The sequence below is a fragment of the Mixophyes fleayi genome, chromosome 1 (genome assembly GCF_038048845.1).
Source record: "Mixophyes fleayi isolate aMixFle1 chromosome 1, aMixFle1.hap1, whole genome shotgun sequence".
In the NCBI taxonomy this organism is placed as follows: domain Eukaryota; kingdom Metazoa; phylum Chordata; class Amphibia; order Anura; family Limnodynastidae; genus Mixophyes; species Mixophyes fleayi.
Genome location: NC_134402.1, coordinates 454,032,788 through 454,055,500, shown reverse-complemented (window position 1 = coordinate 454,055,500; position 22,713 = coordinate 454,032,788). Strand labels below are relative to the sequence as shown.

General features: G+C 45.2%; 1 long non-coding RNA gene across 1 annotated transcript in view; it reads right to left on the bottom strand.

Moving 5' to 3' along the window:
• The window catches only part of LOC142110081 (uncharacterized), a 36,043-nt gene extending 15,081 nt beyond the window's left edge, over positions 1-20,962 (bottom strand). The window contains exons 1-2 of the long non-coding RNA XR_012680481.1: positions 20,909-20,962; positions 17,956-18,064 (exon numbers count right to left, since the gene is read on the bottom strand). This is a non-coding gene — a long non-coding RNA (uncharacterized LOC142110081). The remainder of the gene's footprint in view (positions 1-17,955; positions 18,065-20,908) is intronic.
• Between the last annotated feature and the right edge of the window lie 1,751 nt (positions 20,963-22,713).

The window sequence follows — 22,713 nt, the reverse complement described above, 5'->3', positions numbered from 1 at the left end:
GAAGACCGGTGGCATGTTAGACTCTGCACCTTGCTCTTGAGCTGTGTCAACACTAGCAGGTACATTCCAGTTTCATATGAGTTGTGACACAGATGAAGTCCGTACCCTTCTATCCTCTTCACCCCTTTGCAGCTGTCCCCTTGACCCCAGCCCCTCTCTCACCTGCTTCGCTTCTCCACTCTCTCTCTTGGCCTGCTCCGAGGCTTGCCAACCTTCTCAACCTATCCCCATGCTCTGGTACCTTTCCCTTCTTTTACAAACATTCTCATCTACCTCCATACTCAAAATAATATCCCTTGACCCTACCTCCCTCTAATTACTGCCCTATCTTCCGCCATTCTTTTGTCTCAAAATTTCTCAAACTGGTTGTCTACAACCATCTCACCTCCATTCTCTCATCTCACTCCATCTTTAACCTTATCCTTAGCACACACTAATCCGGAGTTTGCACCCTCCACTCCACTGAAACTGCCCTCAATAAAGTCACTAACTAACTCTCTTTGACAAATCTAAGGGATACTTCTCCCTCCTTATCCTTCTCCACCTCTCTCCTGCCGATACCGTTGACCGGTGACCTCACCAGCTCATTTGGCCTCTAGTACCACCTATATGCTGATGGCACCCAAATCTATTCTTCGTCCCCTGACCTCTCCCTTTTCCTTATGTCTCATATTTCCTGCTGTTTCTTGGCCATCTAATCTCAGATGTTCCAATGCTTTCTTAAACTCAATATTGCTAAGCATGAACTCATTGTATTCCCTCCTCCTAGGCTCCATCCCCCTCTCTCTTTCTGTTGATAACACTACTCTCTTCTCTGTCCCTTAAGTCAGCTGCCTAGGGGACTGTTAGGGATTCCCAGTATGAATACTATGGAGAGTTGTGGTAGTGAAAACAGAATGTCTGTATTATTGAACAAGGATCACACAGGTATAACTAGGTGCAGTCAATGGTTAAACAACTAGCAATTGCAGAGTTCAATAGGATAAATAACACAGATTTGTCAGGATAAGCAGGTTTGACAGATGAAGCAGGATACCAGGATTTCAGGCATAACTGGTGAAGTTCAGACTCATGTTACCAGGTTTAGTCAGGAGGCATGAGGCACAGGATAGCCAGGAGGCCCAATGCACTGTATGACCCAAGGAAGAATCAGGCAAAATCAAGGTCAGGTAAGCTAGGGGTCAGAAGCCAGGAGATTCACAAAAATGCCAGGGAGTAAGCAGGAGCCAGGGTCTGGGTCACTAGAAACAGTGCTGGATGATGGAAAAAAGCAGAAGTCGAATGCCTGTGAAAAGTCAGGATCCAGACAGGAGTTTCACAGAGATACCAGCAGCAAGACAAAGACAAAACAAAATGACCCCAGTCTGTAGAAGAAGGCAGTCTAATAAAAGTCAGACACAGGTGACCACAATCCAGCTCAGATGATTAACTCCTTGTAGGCTGTCCAGGTACAACAGCAGCACCTCTGGTAGCACAGAGGTATTGCAGGCCTAATTCAGAATAAAGGACAGAGTCCTAACAGGGACATCCTCGACTCCTCCCTCTGCTTCAAACTTCATCCAGTCCCTCTCTAAATGTTGCCGCCTTCACCTCCGGAATATATCCACAATCCGACCTTTTCCCACCATGGAAGCAACACAATTTCTTATTTATTCCCTTGTAATCCCTCTACTTGATCACTGTAACCTCATTCTCTTTACCTAGTCTACTCCCACCTTCTCCCCCTTCAGTCTCAATGTTGCTGCCCGCCTTAATTTTCTCTCCTGCTGCTCTATCTCTCCCTCTCTGCCAGTAGCCACATTGGATCCTTGTGGACTACAGAATTCAATTTAAACTCACCACTCTCACCTACAAAGCTCTCTACCAATCTTAGCCCCCCCCCCACATCTCCATTCTCATCTCTACCCACACTTCTTACGGACCCCTCTACCCTGCCAACGACGGACGTCTCATTGCCACATTGATTACGTCGTCCCGCTCCCACCTCCCGCGCGCTATCAGGTTAGGCTCTGCTCTTAAAGGCTTCAAGCGTGCCCTTAAGACTCATTTCTTGATTCAAGCCACCAGTCCGCCACCCAACTTCTTTGCTACTGTTATCACCTCCACTTCCCCACTCGGTGACAACCTATTTGTGTCTTCCTATTCCCTTTAGGATGTAAGCTCTCAGGAGCAGGGCCCTCTCTCCTTGTGTTCTCCTTCTACTATCCCATCGCCCTCTGTACCTCTAGGCTGCTCCCCTAGCCCTGTTTTCCTGAGCTCAGGCTACTTCACGTTGGACATTACCATTCCTCTCACTCACTGTCCCGTAAATAACCTGATCTGCAATACCAAGCTATGTGTGTATAATTCTTTAACTAGTAAATGTGTTAATATGCTTAATAGCTCTTTTCTGTAAGTCTGGATTTTCATTCATAATTTTCCCTCATATCCATTTAGATAGTTGATCCAGATGCCTGATTGTTCCCTACAAGTTCAGCATGGTGGCAGCGTTGCTGAGCAAAGTTACATTTTTTAACTCACTTCAGGCACTAGATTCCCTCTGGTAAAGTTACTGCTACGAAGAAACAACGTGAGAGGGAGAGCTGTGCGCAGCGTTAGTGTGTAACGCTGTGCGCAGCATTAGTGTGTAACGCTATGCACAGCGTTAGTGTGTAACACTCTGCACAGCGTTAGTGTGTAACGCTATGCACAGCGTTAGTGTGTAACACTCTGCACAGCGTTAGTGTGTAACGCAGTGCACAGCGTTAGTGTGTAACGCAGTGCACAGCGTTCGTGTGTAACGCTGTGCGCAGCATTAGTGTGTAATGCCTCACAATATTTCTGACTCCAAAATCAGAAAATCTGTGCATTACTGAGCTGAATAACATACCCAAATAAATGGAGAGTTTATGTTTAAATAAATACACTCCTATGCTCGCTCTGACTCCTCTGCAGCAGGTAGCCATGTTTGGAGGAAGGGGCTTCTCTAACTGAGCAGGCAAAGTCTGAGGGACAGCTGGACCTACTTGTTGTGCAGAAATGAACTGCGTGGATTGGTTGATAAATACACAGGGGTGGAGCTAGCGATGTCACAGTGACTCAGATAATGGCTTTCTTAGCTTTTTGACCTCTGTTTTAGACCCCATTAAACCACTGTCCTAGAGATGTGGGAGGAGCTTCAGCTGTTTGTTATAGATGGGGAAATATTACTTAACTTTATAACAGAGCTGCAGCGAAATGTCAGGGTAACACTGAACAGTGTATTTTACATCTATGGTTTTACATCTATGGTCTATGCGCTGATCTGCTCACCACACACCACCCAAATCTGTTCAGTCATACCCCAAATTTCTACCCCTTGCCCATTTTTATCATTATAAGCAAGACTATCCTTTAGAAAAAAGATCTGGGGGTTGGTACACAGTGGGAAATATATAGACTAACCTAAAATCTTCCAGCACCCATATCTGTGAGTGGCCACCCCCAGCACCCAGACATCCCCCCCTTTCTGGAGGTCCTGATGGTCCCTCGTGTCACAGAGAGCCCTTTCCTGCGTGTAAATACCCAAATACACAGTTTCCGGAACCACACTCTGGAAAATCTGCTGTATATACGTAACATAGACTAAGATCTGCCACTTCTTCCCGATCAGGCAGAGGGTTAAACACACAATAGCAATAATTGCTCATTTTTAAGTGGGTGTCCCGAGTAGAAATCCCTGGGGAGCCGGATATCTCTCCGCTGGCAGATTTCCATACACAGAGCAGTCTTAGGCTTCATTTCCATATGTATAAGTATAAATATAATCCCAAGACAGCAAACACAAGAGGAGAGACACAAATTACATCCGCACCATAGCAATTCATCTCCCGAAATGCTATTTCTATCCCTCCTCAAACTAGGACACCATGTTCTGCTTGTCGCTGCAACTAGGTCTGACAATCTGCTTTATATAAGACTCTGCTGTGAATTATAAACTAAACTCTTGAGACCCTGGGTCCTCCTCCCAGGAGGGTCTCTTAATGGAGAGACCATCCGTTCCCTCCATGAATTGTCCAATGGTACAAAACACATGGCCTGGTACCAATGGTGACCATCTATCACAGACCCTTAGCGTAATGATTAATTTCTAACAATGCATTTTTGTTGAAAAAAAATAATGCAGGACCCGTATAAAAAGTGTAACATGTAGAATACATTTATATTATTTCATATTCTGACTCTCTTAATGTAATAATTTATAGGGAAGTACAAAACAAACATCAATTTTAAGAACTCAGTATGATTATACCAAAGTGATAATGACGTCACGCTTTTTGAGTGCAATGTGCGTTTGTTTTAAAACGCATGTTAATTGGCACTGCACACTCACAAAATTAGCAAAGAACGGATCTGAAGATACGTGTGGTGATGAATTAGGGCGTAGGTTCGCTCTGCTGTACTACACAAGACACTGCACAATATGTCCGATACAAATGTGGAATATAAAGTCGCAAAAGAACGCACAGAAAAAAAACAACTTTTTGATTAATGGGGGAGAGAAATACAACTCCTTTGTAAGAGAGTGTTAGCTCCTGAGTCAACTTTGCTGAATTAATCATGAGATGTCCTAGTGCCCAATTATCACTACATCTAATCAACTGGTATTAAACCTGCATTTGGAGAGGACCTTGGGGTGGGAGGGTCTGAGCTACGGGCTGGTGGTTTACCCCCAGGATCTACCAGGTAGGAGTTGGGCTAACGTACTACCAGCGGGCAAACAGCCATTACATGTATGTGACTGGAGAACCAGGGCTAAGATCTGACAGATCAGTAATACAAATCCCTCACATGGGGGATTCTAGCGTCATGTCAGATTAGCAGCACTCAGAAAGTGTTAAAAGATTGTTTGATTTGAGTTTAAAGTATCTCCAGATGCCTCGCACAGTGACATCCAGTGATTAATGTACACAGCCGATGTGTAGAGACATTTAATAACTATAAGGAATCACGTTCTACATGAAACATTGATGTCTACAGCCGTGAACAGAGAATTCCTTGAGCAGCGGATGGAATAATGGTGAGGACAGAAATGAGACGGATGATTCTCACATTGTGATGTTTCTCAGTGTATGACAGGGTCTAGCAGAGCAGAATGAGGACTTTCAACATGAGCAGTTACTTAGGGCTAGATTTACTAAGCTGCGGGTTTGAAAAAGTGGGGATGTTGCCTATAGCAACCAATCAGATTATAGCTATCATTTTGTAGAAGGTACTAAATAAATGAAAGCTAGAATCTGATTGGTTGCTATTGGCAACATCCCCACTTTTTCAAACCCGCAGTTTAGTAAATCTAGCCCTTAATCTTATATTTTATTAATAAACTGACCACACTTTTTCTGTTACAGCAACCAAGCCCTATTATTCATAGTGGACATTAAGGTTTTTGGGTCAATGCATCTTGCAGTGGCAATATATATATATAGTGGGACCTACCAGTTCCTCAGGCTGTAAAATACCCCCATGTGGGCTTTTGCGGACCAAATAAAGTAAAACCATTATAGGAGTCAGTCTCCACGTATCCTGCTAATTTGGGTAAATCTGTAGCTTGAGTTACTGGAAAGTAATCATTGTGAGTTAAAGATTTCTAGGGAAGAAGATCGTCTCGGGAATATAATTACACATCAGAGCCCTAAGAATCGCATGAGTGATTGGGGCCTATATTCACCCCTGGTAAAAGCTGTCACAAGTTCAGTCAATTCAAATTCAAATTCTGACCTATGTGCAACAATTACTGAGCAGCTGTCACTACATAGATCAATAGAGTATTTGTTTGTGTGAACTGAATGTAAACTAGCGGCCATAAATTTACTAATCAGATAAGTGTCATGACCCCCTAGTCCACTGGTTCCCAAATCCAGTCCCCGTGGCCCCATAACATTTCAGGTTTTGAGGATATCCATGTTTGTGCACAGGTGGTTAAATCAAAATGATTGAGGCATTTATTAAATCACCTGTATTCAAGCACGGATATCCTTAAAACCTGAAATGTTATGGGGCCACGGGGACTGGATTTGGGAGCAAAAGTCCTAGGGGGTATATTTACTAAATTGCGGGTTTGAAAAAGTGGAGATGTTGCCTATAGCAACCAATCAGATTCTAGTTATCATTTATTTAGTACATTCTACAAAATGACAGCTAGAATCTGATTGGTTGCTATAGGCAACATCCCCACTTTTTCAAACCCGCACTTTAGTATATATACCCCCTAGTGTATGTAAGATATTGTGGCTTGGAAAATAATAGCATACCCTACCCAACAATATAATTACGTGTGTTTTTAATGCGCAGATAACTTGTCCCAATATCATCATCATCATCATCATTTATTGATATAGCACCAACATATTCCGTAGCGCTTTACAATTGGGGACAGACACAGTAAACTAATAAACAAACTGGGTAAAACAGACAAAGAGGTGAGAAGGCCCTGCTTGCAAGCTTACAATCTATGGGACAATGGGAGTTTGATACATGAGGTTAAGTCTACAGTTTGCATTTCGGTCCAGCCAGACTGCAAAGGTAAAAGTGACTTTAATTTTCTTTGATTTAAATATTAATGTGAGTTTAAATAAAAAAACTGAGGAAAGTGGAACTAAAAATGTATGTGTTTATCTTTGTGTAAATCCATGTATATAAATGTCACTGTGTCCCATATAGCTCACGATGGCGTATTGCCTTAAGCCGATGACTGGTAAGAAGAGATCTGAGCCTGTTTTGCTCCAATGACTAATCAATAAAACTCAAACGCAAAACATAGAAACACAGGAGAGTTATCACATATCCCTCTCTACGCAGGTTCCCTTCTGCTCCAGGGCTTGGCCACAAGCTGTGATTGTGGTGCTGTGTTCCTGGGATCGGGCAGTGAAGGAGTTAATCTTTGGCACACAGTGATTATAGAAGGGGGCCAGGGGAGGCAGCGGGGGAGGGGGTGGGGGGTAATACTCCCTGAGCTGACTTCTACTGTGTAATTGAGTCAGCAGAGTGAGAGCACACATCACATCTGTCTGTGGCCTCTTATCTGACCACAGGGCATTAGAGCAAAGGATCTGATTCAGCACCCCGGACAGCTCTCTGCGGAGGGTTTAGATAGCAGGGTCCCTAAGAGCAGCTTTGCACGTTCTGCAACGTCCAGATTGTGTGAATGGGACGAAAAACACGTTTTATGAAATTAAAGGAAAAGTGTCTCCATTTGCTACTGTCAAAAGATAAAATAGAAGAAACGTTTTGGTTAACAGAATGTGATGTAAATACAAACACTGTCTATAACAAGTCTTTTTAGTAACATTGCTAAATATTTTCGCCACTAGCTCAAAATATTTGTGTAACTGTATCAGCAAGAAATATAATGTTTATCTGACAGAGGTTTTTGTTTAGTGAAATGGTCTCACACGCCCCCCTCACCTCCCCCCGTCAGTCATGACTGTTAATTCTGCCTTTTCGGTCCTACCATATGGTTAATGCTGCAGAGAGGCAACCGTGAGGTTAAATTGCAATTAAATGTTTTCCTGGATGACTCTAGAGAAACTCAACACTTCACGCCAACATTCATTTTTCTTTTTGTCAGATATCTCCGGTCTGTCCAGAGCATATGAATATAAAGTATAAAATATGAATATAATATGAGAATAAGACGTCTATTTATACAGCGGGATGAACGCTCCATCTTTACCCCTGTGTGTGAATCACAGTTGTGTTATGCAGCATTTTGCATTAAAGTGACCAGTCATCTGCACATAAAGTGATTTGCCCAGACTACTTTTTACTCACACAAAGTTGCCTATTTCTCTCCCCAACGCATTTCAGTGTCCGACTTACCGGTCTTTGGAATTGCTCTATAAACGGGGCTATATTTGCTGGTTTGTGGGTCCACTTGAACATGTGCATAATGCAAAGAGTACAGTTGTCACTTCAATGTCCAACCCCACTAAAACATTGGGGTCTATTTATTAATATCCGGCTATAGGGCTAATTTTCTTTAGCCATCTAACACTACAATTTATCAATAAAATCTAGTAGGGGCTTCTGGACGATACTCAGCCGCCTCGGCGATTATGGCGAAGAGCGGTAAGCGTTAACTTACTGCTTGCAGGGGTCGTCTGAGGGTATGTGCGCATGCCGCTAGCTGTCGTACACATGCGCAGTGGAACTGAAACCCCAAACATTCAGTTACACTAATTAAAGAAGAAAATGAAATCGTGCATATATATAATATATATATATATATATATATATATATATAAATATATTTAGTTATATATATATATATATATATATATATATATATATATATATATATATATATGTAAAACATTAGCCATTGAAAAGATGTTTTATCCTTATAAACCAGCTTTTTTCATTCTTTTTCCCGTGTCACTGACATCTTGAGATGACAGTAAGGAGAAGGATTGCAGAGAATGTACTGTCCTGTATCAAGTTATGAAGTTCAATTTCTGCCACCTTCTACGTGGAGATTAATGTTTTGTGTATCCCTGGAAAACTAAGTGAGATTTCTCCAAACTTTGAACCTTCTGTAAATAATCACCCCCCGCAGAATGAATTATTGTTTAGCACATGTGTGTGCATCAGTCGTTACATTGGGCACCCACACTTAGCACGGAGACCCCTGATTTGCTCCCAGTTGGTCCGTTCAAAAGAGGCAAAATTTTGCATCTGAGTGGTTGCTTCCACACTGGCCCATACATCATACTTGGCGGCTGTTTTGGAGTTAGCAGCCAACCCAGCACCTGAGAGCGAAATTTGTTCCTTAAAAAAACATTCTGTGTTGTACGAGAGGAAGTGTGAAATGGACAATGTGACTTAGCGTCGTGAGGGGGGCACAGTCTAGCCCATGTCTAAAATACAGTGTACAGTGTGTGTGTACAAGACTGTGCAGTATTTGCCCTGTGTGCAAGAAAATGTTTGCATTTGCATCCCTTGCAGAGCACAATCTACGTTCCACCCAGGTAAAATTTGCACTAAATCAGCCCCTCGATTTAGTCTACATAATTGTCAGTGCCTCGTGCCTCATGACGTTAGTTCCTGTTGCATTCATTGGCTTCCCCACTGTGTGAAATATCAATGTTTTATATTCTCCCAGCCCAGTAAGATAATAACAATCTGTATTTGTACCACCAAGCAGTGGGATAGATGTCACCGAGATGTTTTCCTGCCTAAAAATAGCCACTTTTTGTGAATCTAGGGAAACCAGCCCAAACATGTGACTGGGGCTAAATGCAGCTCTGTCAGAAAGCAGCTTAGACACAATTAGAAGCGCTTCCTAGTTTGGGCATCCAGATGGCCTGGCAGGGAGTGTCAGGAAGGGTATAATCACATATGATAACTCTGTGCTGCAGGGGAATGAGGTGCTAGACCCCCCGGATTACACACACGTTAACCCCGCAGCGGGCAAACCAACATTGTGATAATAACAATACTAATGCACTTGTGCTGGATTATGTAATATAATGTGGGCAGACAACTGACCGAGATTAATGTATGGTGAATTCATCCCAGTAACATTGACATTTAACCCTGTGTGCGCTGTCCAGAGAATGTACAGCTGACTGTGGTATAAAGCTATAGATGTGACTGTGTGAGGGGATATAACATTAATATAAGATGGAACTGCAGCACAACTGTACATTATATATGGCATAATGCTCTCCCTACTGTATATTATATGGATATTAAAAGTCACCAAGGAGTTCTGTGACCATAACAATGACCAAGACTAAGATCTCTGTGACCAGGGGCTCTAAGAGGGTGTAGAAAGCACCTGGGGCTCTTTGGGGTCCTGGTTGTGGCACATTATGGCTCCGTGTCCCTCTGACCCCACATCAAATTCTGGGCAAAGCCACTGTGCGGACTACTAGCTCTATATTGGTCCACACGGTCACACCCCTCCTACTTAGTGGGCGTGACCAGGTCAAGCAGGGGTGGGGCCACATTATGAAGGGAGCGCGGCTACACCCCCAGAGGGCTGCCTAGCGCTGTAAAGCGTTAGTTTGACGATTAGAAATCCCCCCCTAACCCCAACGGTCCCACCCACGAGACAAACACTACCCCGGGCGGGACTTATCCCTAAAATCGGGACTGTCCCGCTGAAATCGTGACGTTTGGGAAGTATAGAACACTGAAGTGAACTCCCCGTTTAGACAGATATTATTTACAGGAGTTTATACATGTATTAATATCACTTGTACATTTTAATATGTAATCCTTTTTCAGATTTATTTTATGCTAATGTGATTTTATTTAGGACAATCTTTACCACCACCTCTTCCACGCACGCATACAAAAGGAATAATAATGACAATAATGACAGCGCTTTTGTGACCGCTGGAGATCAGATGATAACGATCAGACGGCAGACGGCTCAGCCAGGACACAGCGTCAGTGGTTCGTACATAAATAACAGCTCATTCTCTGTGATGACGATGAGGTCAGTGGGAGGAGCTTGTAAATAAAAGGGATTTTTATACCCCTCCCATTATTATTATTTTTTTGTAAATCTACAAAGCTTGAAAGGAATATTAGCAAATATCTTTAAAGGGGACAGTGTGTGCCAAATACATAATGTCTTTGTTTCATTATTTCCAGTTCCACATTAAAGATAAAAGAAAGTGAGTGTGTGATCTCCAAACTGTGCACCAAAAGAAACCAACGTCCGTATTTCTTGAAAGATTTTGTGTAAGCCACAAAATCTGTATATAAAAGTGTTTGTGCTTCAGCAGTAGGGTTATATCTACCCCTGGAAACTGTGATTTCCATGATGCAGATGAATTTTGGATCAAAATGTGCTAATGTCTTCTAAATTCTGCTGGCAAGATTCGCAGGAACCCACCTCCGTATTGCTCCTCCCACTTCCTAACGGTCTTCTGCGAACTCTGTGTGAGCAGCATACAACACAACACAGCGAGTGAAGGCCAGAGCGGGTTACACACGAATTGGATGTCACTGTGGAACAGGCTGTTTTTCTATAGGAGCGACGGTCCTGGAAATAGAATCTTTGAGCGTGTATTTCACAATTCCGCAGAATGACGTTCTATGTTGTATTTGTGTATCCTGCTGAAGTTATAGATTCCTTTGAGAAAAGCAAGCAAATCCTGACAAATCAGGATCGATTTAGCGAATTTTGTTCTATGGCAATCTTCTAGACTGACCCTTTGTGCACATACTACACACTTGACTTTTGTTAATGTATGGATGATTTTCCTCTTGCTGTGGTGAATGGCTCTTTAAATAATGTATGGCTTTTATTTATTGAATTGGTAACTTTATGGATACCTGCAATTCATCAACACTACTTGTCTTTTCTTCATTACCACTGGCACTAGCATTGCTTCTTATTTTGTAAGGCTAAAGGTATGGATAACTACCAGCCATGGCACTGATCCACAAGTGGTACCAATTATTTCACTTGTGACCTGGAGCCTATGGTAAATTACACTTCGTTTCACAATCATTTATTTTGCGGTGCTGGGATTGAAAGTGTTGTGATTCTCAGATGCAGTTGGTGGGGGGGGGGGGGTGCAGCTTTTCAACACCTCCTGAATGGCAGTTGTATCCAGTTGCATAAATATTTCCTCTTCATCATTATCACTTCATACCGATGGAGCAATAAAGAAGAAAAGAAGATTTTGTTTTTTTATTTGATAAAGTGGTGAACAGAGGTTTGAGTCATTTATTCAAATAAACTTTATTTGACAATTGTATGTTTTTTTTGTGTCCATGTGTGTTTTTGTTATGGACCATTGGATTTGCAAAGTTCCTACTCCAGGAGTCAACATGTTGCTAGGTTCTCTGGTACCCACATCCTTGGAGGTACTAGTCCTGCGCTAACCCTGGGGCTGGTTTTCATTATAGCAAGTGGTCCACCATTGTCACAGTCCCTTTATTTTAGCTGAATCTAACGTAGGCTGTCTAACAATGGGGATGGCTGTGGATTTGAGTACACTGTCCTTTTTGTTTTGTTATACAATGCACTGTGCCTGGGAAGTGAATGGCAACATCCCATCTCCACCAATGGTGAAGAATTTAGTTTTGCAAAGGGGGCATAGCAATGCTCGGCAAGGAATGTGTCACGGTTTACTAATGGATCCTTTGGTTTGCCTAGATTATCACTACTCAAGTAAGGCGCGGAGTCTAACGGGGAGACGGTTTTCCCCAGGGACCGCCACAAGGCTGCATCTGTCCTGTAGGTCGCGGCACCTACTAAGAGTACCAGGGAAACCTTTAGGGGAATGTTCAGAGATGGTCATCAATGGCGGACAACACGAGGAGAGGAGAAGTAGAGGTCAGCAGGTTACCACTGGAGGAATGGCGGTGAGATACTCTGTAGAGCGTCAGTTCTGCAGACAACAGGTTAACTGGAATGGTGGGGAGTACACTGTGAAGTGTGAGCTCTGCGATCTGCAGGTTACCACTGGAATGGCGGTGAAATGCTCTGCAGAGTGTCAGCTCTGTGGACAACAGGATAAGACTGGAATGGCGGAAAGTACACTGTGGAGTGTCAGCTCTGCAGTCAGCAGGTTACCACTGGTAAATTCTCTGTAGAGTGTCAGCTCTGCAGTCAGCAGGTTACCACTGGTAAATTCTCTGTAGAGTGTCAGCTCTGCAGGAATGGCGGTGAAATAATTTGTTGAGTGTCAGCTCTGCGGACAACAGGTTGAAATAGAATACAATCCACCAGAAGGAAGAAAACACAGTAGGAGAAAATGGAGCCACGTCTAGAACCTGAGAGGTAACTAAAAGAACAGGCACCAAACATCAGGAGGAGGTGCCTTTTGAATTTTGGAGCCAAAATACATTAGCCAATATTATTATTATTATTATTATTATCATTATTATCCTTTATTTGTTAGGCGCCACAAGAGTTCCGCAGCGGCATGCAATGCACAAACAATAGACAATACAGGGTAAAACATTACTGAACAGTAAACAAAAATACCAACACTTCAGAAACTCCAGGCAGGCTAATGCAGAAAAGACGGAGCATAAGAGCAGGTAAGGACACAAGAGGGAAGAGGGCCCTGCTCAAATGAACTTATATCCTAAGGGAGGGTGTACAAAACTCAGGTACGAACAGAGCCAGTTGACGTATAAGGGAGAGAAAAGGGGGCGGGAGGAGGGAGGGGAGAACGGGTTAGGTGGAAGGTTGGTAGGCTTTGAGGAACAGGTGGGTTTTTAGTGCCCGTTTGAAGGTGCTTAGAGTGGGAGAGAGACGGATGGAGCGAGGGAGGTCATTCCAGTGAAGGGAGGCTGCACGGGAGAAGTCTTGGATTCTGGAGCGGGAAGAGGTAATCAGAGTGAAGGAGAGGTGACTTCCATTGGCCGACCGCAGGGAGAGCGGGCAGGAGTGTGAATGGAGAGGAGGTTGGAGATATAGGGGGCAGTAGACTGAGAAAGTGCCTTGTATGTGGTGGTCAGGAGTTTGAAAAGAATTCTGTAGGGGATGCCATTGTAGGGCAAGGCAGAGAGGGTCTCGGAGGAGGAGCGGCGAAAGAGGAAGATGAGTCTAGCAGCCGCATTGAGAATAGAGCGGAAGGGAGCAGAGGAAATGAATAGATCTGCAGACCCGAAATGAGTATGGCAGCGGCCGGGACGGAAATAGCGGTCGGCAGGACCAGGTAAGAGCGCCGGGGATAGGGTGTGCAGCCGAATTGCCTGGCGTGTGACAGAAAACACTTGAACTTCCATCATCTCCAACCCGTTATCTAAGTACAATAATCTTGCTCCGCAAAATGAAATTTCAATTCTGCACTGTTCATAAAACCAGACACACCTGTGCGCTTCTTCTACACTTCAAGGTGAACAGCTTAATTCTGCATAACTCTTTTTGCCTTTTGAAAATGGCCCCCATAGATTACTTTGTATCATTACTACTGGCACTACCATTGCTTCTTTTTTTGTATATTATATTTAGCGATCTGGGATTGTATGAGCTTATTTTCCCTTTTTCCCATGCCTGATTTAGGTTTATCTCTTGGTGGTAAATTTATCCTCGTCTAAACACCTTTCAGTATTGGATGAGAGTAAAGTAACCTCATTTAGAGTTATGAGTAATCCATTCTAATTAGATATTAATGTTACTTTGCTTGTTTGTCTATGCTTCTGATGGAGCTGTGATCTCTTCTTCCTACTTCTACTGCTGTTACCTGTGTGCAGAACCATCTCTGCTTGATTACCTGTGTATTGACTTTTGACTTGTTTAAGTCTTCTCCGCTCTCCCTGCACTGACCTCGGCTTGTTCCTGATTCATTCCACAACTGAGCATCAAGAGCAGTCACATGTAGTTCATAGCTATCTGGAAGACCACAAGTAGCAATGCGACTACCTGGGTCTCTTATTTCTTCTCCAAATCCATATAGGTGCTCTGTCATTGCAATTGTCAGGTATTCCTTATGTAGTCTTCTATATGCTGGCCTTTAATCTGCTTAGTATGATATCCTTGATTAAATACAATGTATTGTTGAGATTTGCTTTTTTATGCATTCTCTGTACCCCCTATTACATTTATTTTGCAGTTTATATATATACAGAATTTGATCATCATCTACACCAGTGGTTCCCAAACTTTTGCAATTCGCGGCACCCTTAGAGTCTCCAAATTTTTTGAAGGCATCCCTCCAAAATAATTATTGAGCAGTCCTGTTTTAGAAGTAGTTGGGTCAAAAAATTGTAATAAGTATTTAGGTCAAGACAGAAATACTTATTTAGTTGTATGCAAAAATGCCCCCTCTGCATCCAGACACTCTGCCCACAGGCACTCTGCCCCCTCTGCATCCAGACACACTGCCCCCTCTGCATCCAGACACACTGCCCTCTCTCACACTGCCCTCTCTGCCACGCTGTCCCCCCTTCTCTGCTCTGTCACGCTGTCCCCTCCTCTGCCCTCTCACACGTTGTCCCCTCCTCTGCCCTCTCACACGCTGTCCCCTCATCTGCCCTCTCTCACGCTGTGTCCCCCTCCACTGCCCTCTCTCATGCTGTGTCCCACTCCACTGCCCTCTCACGCTGTGTCCCCCTCCACTGCCCTCTCACGCCGTGTCCCCCTCCACTGCCCTCTCTCACGCCGTGTCCCCCTCCACTGCCCTCTCTCACGCTGTGTCCCCCTCCACTGCCCTTTCTCACGCTGTGTCCCCCTCCACTGCCCTCTCACGCTGTGTCCCCCTCCACTGCCCCTCTCACGCTGTGTCCCTCTCCTCTGCCCTTTCTCACGCTGTGTCCCCCTCCACTGCCCTCTCACGCTGTGTCCCCCTCCACTGCCCCTCTAACGCTGTGTCCCCCTCCACTGCCCTCTCTCACGCTGTGTCCCCCTCCACTGCCCTCTCACGCTGTGTCCCCCTCCACTGCCCTCTCTCACGCTGTGTCCCTCTCCTCTGCCCTCTCTCACGCTGTGTCCCCCTCCACTGCCCTCTCACGCTGTGTCCCCCTCCACTGCCCTCTCTCACGCTGTGTCCCCCTCCTCTGTCCTCTCTCACGCTGTGTCCCCCTCCACTGCCCTCTCTCACGCTGTGTCCCCCTCCACTGCCCTCTCACGCTGTGTCCCCCTCCACTGCCCCTCTAACGCTGTGTCCCCCTCCACTGCCCTCTCTCACGCTGTGTCCCCCTCCACTGCCCTCTCACGCTGTGTCCCCCTCCACTGCCCTCTCTCACGCTGTGTCCCTCTCCTCTGCCCTCTCTCACGCTGTGTCCCCCTCCACTGCCCTCTCACGCTGTGTCCCCCTCCACTGCCCTCTCACGCTGTGTCCCCCTCCACTGCCCCTCTCACGCTGTGTCCCCATTCTCTGCTCTCTGTCCCCATCCTCTGCCCCGCTGTCACCATCCTCTGCTCTCTGTCCCCCTCCTCTGCCCCCATCCTCTGCCCCGCTGTCACCATCCTCTGCTCTCTGTCCCCCTCCTCTGCCCCGCTGTCACCATCCTCTGCTCTCTGTCCCCTCCTCTGTCCCCATCCTCTGCTCTCTGTCCCCCTCCTCTGTCCCCATCCTCTGCCCCGCTGTCACCATCCTCTGCTCTCTGTCCCCTCCTCTGTCACCATCCTCTGCTCTCTGTCCCCTCCTCTGTCCCCATCCTCTGCTCTCTGTCCCCCTCCTCTGCCCCGCTGTCACCATCCTCTGCTCTCTGTCCCCCTCCTCTGCCCCCATCCTCTGCCCCGCTGTCCCCATCCTCTGCCCCCATCCTCTGCCCCGCTGTCACCATCCTCTGCCCCGCTGTCCCCATCCTCTGCTCTCTGTCCCCCTCCTCTGCCCCGCTGTCCCCATCCTCTGCTCTCTGTCCCCCTCCTCTGCCCCGCTGTCACCATCCTCTGCTCTCTGTCCCCCTCCTCTGCTCTCTGTCCCCCTCCTCTGCTCTCTGTCACCATCCTCTGCTCTCTGTCCCCCTCCTCTGCTCTCTGTCCCCCTCCTCTGCTCTCTGTCCCCCTCCTCTGCTCTCTGTCACCATCCTCTGCTCTCTGTCCCCCTCCTCTGCTCTCTGTCCCCCTCCTCTGCTCTCTGTCCCCCTCCTCTGCTCTCTGTCACCATCCTCTGCTCTCTGTCCCCCTCCTCTGCTCTCTGCCCCCCTCCTCTGCTCTCTGTCACCATCCTCTGCTCTCTGTCCCCCTCCTCTGCTCTCTGTCCCCCTCCTCTGCTCTCTGTCACCATCCTCTGCTCTCTGTCCCCCTCCTCTGCTCTCTGTCCCCCTCCTCTGCTCTCTGTCCCCCTCCTCTGCTCTCTGTCCCCATCCTCTGCTCTCTGTCCCTCTCCTCTGCTCTCTGTCCCCATCCTCTGCTCTCTGTTCCCCTCCTCTGCTCTCTGTCACCATCCTCTGCTCTCTGTCCCCATCCTCTGCTCTCTGTCCCCATCCTCTGCCCCGCGCCAGGCGCCAGCCATAAAAAAAAAAAAAAGAACACAGAAACTTACCAATCCATCGGGCACCGGGACCCAGCAGCCTCCTCTCTCCCGCAGCTTGTTACTGACGTCGATATTCAGTGACAGCTGCAGGAGAGAGGAGGCTGCTGGGTCCCGGCACCTGACGGATTGGTAAGTTTCTGTGTTCTTTTTTTTTTTTTATGGCTGGCCCGCGGCACCCCTGGGAGCCGCGGCGCACAGTTTGGGAACCGCCGATCTACACTAAGGGAGGTGGACTGTTTGATCTTTGCCGATCCAATCATCAGGGAGTGGATCGACAAAGTGTATATTTCCATTGCACCTTCCCTTTTTAGCAGCATCTTCACTTTAAACTTCCATGACTGGTAATCCTGCGTTGTCAGATTGCCCACTGAGAACTTCATTGAGTTGCTATCAACAGCAATTGTCTGACTTTCACTGTTGTCATGGACACATAACCTGTTAGCAGCAGGTAATTCAAGACATTGTCCATGTTGAAGTTAAAGAAAAGGTTTTTGTTATAGAGCGAATCTTGCAGACTCCTTCTTACACTGCAGCAACACACAGCTCATCAACTATCAGTTTCTAGTTTCCTGACTTCTATGCCATCGAAGAACAAACAAGCAAAACTTTATTAACAACTTAATACATCTACAGAACACATTTTGTAAATTAGTTGCTGCAATATGTAGGTGAATAAACCTCATTCAAACACCCGACTTGGTTCTGTCCCAGACTTCCCTGGCCACAGACTCACACGTGTGACACACGCTTTACATCACTCACAAAGCACATCATCATCATTTATTTATATAGCGCCAACATATTCCATAGCGCTAAACATCATGGTTAGGGACTGTCTACCACAAACATTTCTAATGGAGTCACGTGCATTATAAAAGACAAATATTGTAATTGTTAAGCACTATTAGATCTACTTATATCAAGAAAAGTGTTTATTCTTTATAATTTTCTATTGCCCAAGGTTTGCGGTCTTAGACAAGTGCCTCATTATAAACTCTGATCACTTACACTATAATTATGACATTAACAACACTTTACTCACACGTCAGTCACTTCATTCCGTTGCCTCCTGTTTGCTTTAAGTATGGTCAAATCCTCGCCTAGCGGTATCTGCCCACAGGCATGACTATGGCACGGGGTCCAGTGGATTGCTAAAAATAAATTTATTTATTTTTTTACACTATCACAAATTCTTATCTTCTAAATTATTGTTCAACTTTTCCTGTCATACTAAAATTCTTCTGTCATATCCAGTCTAGTATTGTGACACACAACTGTTTTCTAGTTTGAAGTCATTGGTCAGGGTTAAACCCATGTAGTTAAAGAACAAGTATTTCAAATTAATATCAAAGGATGTGCATTACAGAGCTGTATAATATACACCAAATAACTGGAGTGTCTACAATTAACTGTGTATGTCCAAAATGCAGCAGATTGTCAGCAGATCAGTCCTGCTGCTAACTCCCTTGTCCCGGCTCTCTCCCCCAGTTAGTAGCACCCTATTTGTGTCTCCCCCTTCCCTTTAGGATGTAAGCTCTCAGGAGCAGGGCCCTTTTTCCTTGTGTACTCCTTCTACTATTCCATCACCCCCTGTACCTCTTGGCCTGCTTCCCTAGCCCTGTTTTCTTAAGCTATTACCATGTTACCTGTGTATATATATATATTTATATATTTTTGTTCTTCATATTTTGTTCTTTATGTATCATGTTGTGTCATGGGTCACTGTTTTCTGTATATGTCATGCACGGCGCTGCGGACCCTTTGTGGCGCCTTATAAATTAAAGATAATAATAATAATAATAATAATAATAATTCCTAAACAATTTTTGTTGGTAGCATAATAAAAGTCTAAATCAGGCCTGGGTAAAAGTGATATCACTAGTATAAGTCTATAATATCACAATATCTACATGCAGAACATTAGTATTTCCCAAGACTTAAAGCTGTGGTGGGCATCTCCGAATGACCTGTGGTTGATCATAACTAGTGAGTGGGGATAGTTTGTTTTTTTATTGCTATTAATGCACCTGGCTTATTGCATTATCTGTGTGTCGTCTGGGGGTCTGCATGCTCGGACATGTGTTCTGGTTTCCTGATCTGTGTTATGACTAACTGAGCAAACTAAAATTATCTACATTTTAGTGACATTTACTGTATTTATTACAGTGGTGGTTTAAACCGGGATTATAAATCCATTATTTCCAATCTGAGAGACCCATTGTCCTCTAAATTGCTGATATAGTCACACAGACGTCTTGGCAAATGATGAACAATTTACACAAACTACATCTGTCATAATCCATCTTTACTGTACTTTTAATGCATTATTGGAGAATGAATCCCTGGGGGTATATTTACTAAACTGAGGGTTTGAAAAAGGGGAGATGTTACCTATAGCAACCAATAAGATTCTAGCTGTCATTTTGTAGATTGTACTAAGTAAATGAGAGCTAGAATCTGATTGGTTGCTATAGGCAACATCTTCCCTTTTTCAAACCCGCAGTTTCGTAAATCTAGCCCTCTGTCTTTCTGCTGAATCCCTTGTAAGTGTGTAAATGTCCACACGTTCTGCTGTTAACATTTGAGGATATTAAGAGACAGAGTGGACATACAGATGTTTCTGTAAGTCGGACCGTAGACAGAAAGAAAAGTTCTCATTTGCTTAGTTCCAACAAATTGACAAGTTCGTTGGCTGCAAGTTTACACCACAGTCATTTAAAAATGTATCTTGGATACCCCAGTGCTTCTTGGTGCCCCTCAGTGAGTGACGTAAAATGTCTGCGTCTGTCTGTCCCACCAGAAACATGTCTGATTGCAATATACAAACATGGCCAGCACTACCAGTAGGCGTACCGTGGGCGCCAAATGGGCAAGGGACACCTACAACAGTGAGGGCTGGAATCATTAGAGAACACAAATCCCGATACGCGTTGTATTTTGCTTAAATCGCTCTGTGCAGGCCCAGGACCATAAGCAGCAGCATTCAATTAACCTTTAAGTGTACAGTACCCTTGTTACAGCCCCCCACTTTCATGGGTGGACTCGGGAGGGGACTGGACGTATGTAGGTAGTCGATGTACAGTAAGGGCGTGCCAAGCTGGAGCGCACGCAGCAGCGTCTGATTCAAGATCTGGGTATCTCTAAGGTACGTGTTTCTCTGTCGTATCACTTGCACCAGCTACAGGTCTAGTCTTAGTGACGAGTGATAGTGATGATGGCTGTGTATGCAGCTAGAACATGTGTTTGTAATCAGGAGCAACTGTAAAAATTTATTTTATGTACAGTAGACATTAATAACATCCTGATAAATTATTCTCTGGAGAAAATACCTTATTTTGTCATTAATGACTATATTATGAGCAGGTGACATTAACTGAATTTTTTTGCTGTGCGTTCTTTGGGACTTGATATTCCACATATATATTGGACGTATCCTGCGTGTGTTGTCTGTTAGACCAGAGCTCAGATAGACCCGTATTCATTAACAGACGTTTCTTCAGATCCTCTCCTGAACATGGACAGGCACACAGTGGATCAATGGTTAGCACTTCTGCCTCACAGCACTGGGGTCATGTGTTCAATTCCCGACCATGGCTTTATCTGTGTGGAGTTTGTCTGTTCTACCCGTGTTTGCGTGGGTTACCTCCGGGTGCTCCTGTTTCCGCCCACACTCCAAAAACAAACTAGTAGGTTAATTGGCTGCTATCAAAGTGACCCTAGTCTCTCTGTATGTGTGTGTACGTTAGAAAATTTAGACTGTAAGCTCCAACGGGGCAGGGACTGATGTGAGGGAGTTCTCTGTACAGCGCTGCGGAATTAGTGGTTCTATATAAATAAATGATGATGATGATGATACTTACGGTTTAAAAAATATGCACATTATGTTTGTTTTGTATTTCTTGATGAATGAGGCCCTGGAATGACATAATATCACTCAGGTTTTTATTTCCCCCACACAGAGCGCTGTCCACTGACAAGTAGGAGAAGCTTCCTACCTATGAGGCTGCTGCTCCGCCATGTCTGTGATAGGCTGGGACTGTGGCGCCGGGCTATGATGTCACTGTGAGGCTGCTGCTCTGCCATGTCTATGATAGGCTGGAACTATGGCGCTGGGCTATGATGTCACTGTGAGGCTGCTGCTCTGCCATGTCTGTGATGGGCTGGGAGTGTGGCGCTGGGCTATGATGTCCTGTGAGGCTGCTGCTCTGCCATGTCTATGATAGGCTGGGACTACGGCGCTGGGCTATGATGTCCGGTGAGGCTGCAGCTCTGCCATGTCTATGATAGGCTGGAACTATGGCGCTGGGCTATGATGTCACTGTGAGGCTGCTGCTCTGCCATGTCTGTGATGGGCTGGGAGTGTGGCGCCGGGCTATGATGTCCTGTGAGGCTGCTGCTCTGCCATGTCTATGATAGGCTGGGACTACGGCGCTGGGCTATGATGTCCGGTGAGGCTGCTGCTCTGCCATGTCTATGATAGGCTGGAACTATGGCGCTGGGCTATGATGTCACTGTGAGGCTGCTGCTCTGCCATGTCTGTGATGGGTTGGGAGTGCGGCCCCGGGCTATGATGTCACGTGAGGCTGCTGCTCTGCCATATCTATGATAGAGTGGGACTGTGGCACCGGGCTATGATGTCACAGACAAGCGTCATTCTCCCATTCTGAGGACAGGAGGCCGCCCTCACTTCCCACCAGCTAAGAAGGCGCATTTCCAAGGAATGTGCAGGGTGCACCCAGCACTAGCTCTGATCCTGTGTGCACTGTATCATAACTATAAGCTCCTAATTTGCAGATGGCGGAAAATCAAAGCATGGTGTCTGCATTTATTGCTGGAAGGGGACACGTGGGGCTTTCAATGGCTTCACATCAGCCAATTTCTTAATATGACAACTATTGTTAAATCAGGTTTGAATATTTACAGCAAACTATGACACACATATGGATGCAGATTGTATCTATCACATGCAGAAGGTTATATGTGAGGGGGCCTGCAGACCACATTGATGTTCTCTATACAAAGCCCCTTACCACTTGCATGATGATTGTTTTCATCTCTTTAATCTCTTTCTTTTACATCCCGTCTGTCTGTCTCTGTCAATAGGATTCTGTTTCCACTTCACAGAGCAGCGATGACAGTGTTATGGTAATGACCACGGGGGAGAGCCGGGTGTGAGGAAGGGGCCGGAGCCTGTCGGTGGGATCACATCATCCTGATAACACTATCAGAGCGTCAGCTCCTCGCTCCACATGTGGATGTTACAGACATGGCACCGATAATCCACCCAGTACTTCCTTTTACGTCCCAAATAAGATGAAACATTCAGGGACCTTCTCATGTTAATTTGGATGTATCCAGAATTTGTAATATGGGTACAGACTGTGCTAAAGACGTTGGGTGGGAATAAAAGGGGGATTATATCAGAAAAACTGGGACACATGAAATAATTAGAGGTGCTCAGGCTCGGTTCCTCGGTAACCGAACACACCCGAACTTAGAGGATCCGAGTCGGCTCACCGAGCCAGCTAGGTACTGTCACGCACCCTCGGAATCGAAAACAAGGCAAAACGTCATCTTGACATAGTCGGATCTCGCAAGTTTTGGATTCTTTTTTAAACTCCAACCTCACTGCTGTGTATCAATGTGTCCTAGATGTGCTAGGAACTGACGTGTGTTTGTGTCATTGCTCTGTCGCTTACCATCCAGCCAGGTCGCTGCAGTCTTTGTCAGATAGTGTATGAAAATAATATTGTGACCTGTGAGGTGGTCAAAATTGACTGCAAATGACTTGAAATTAGTG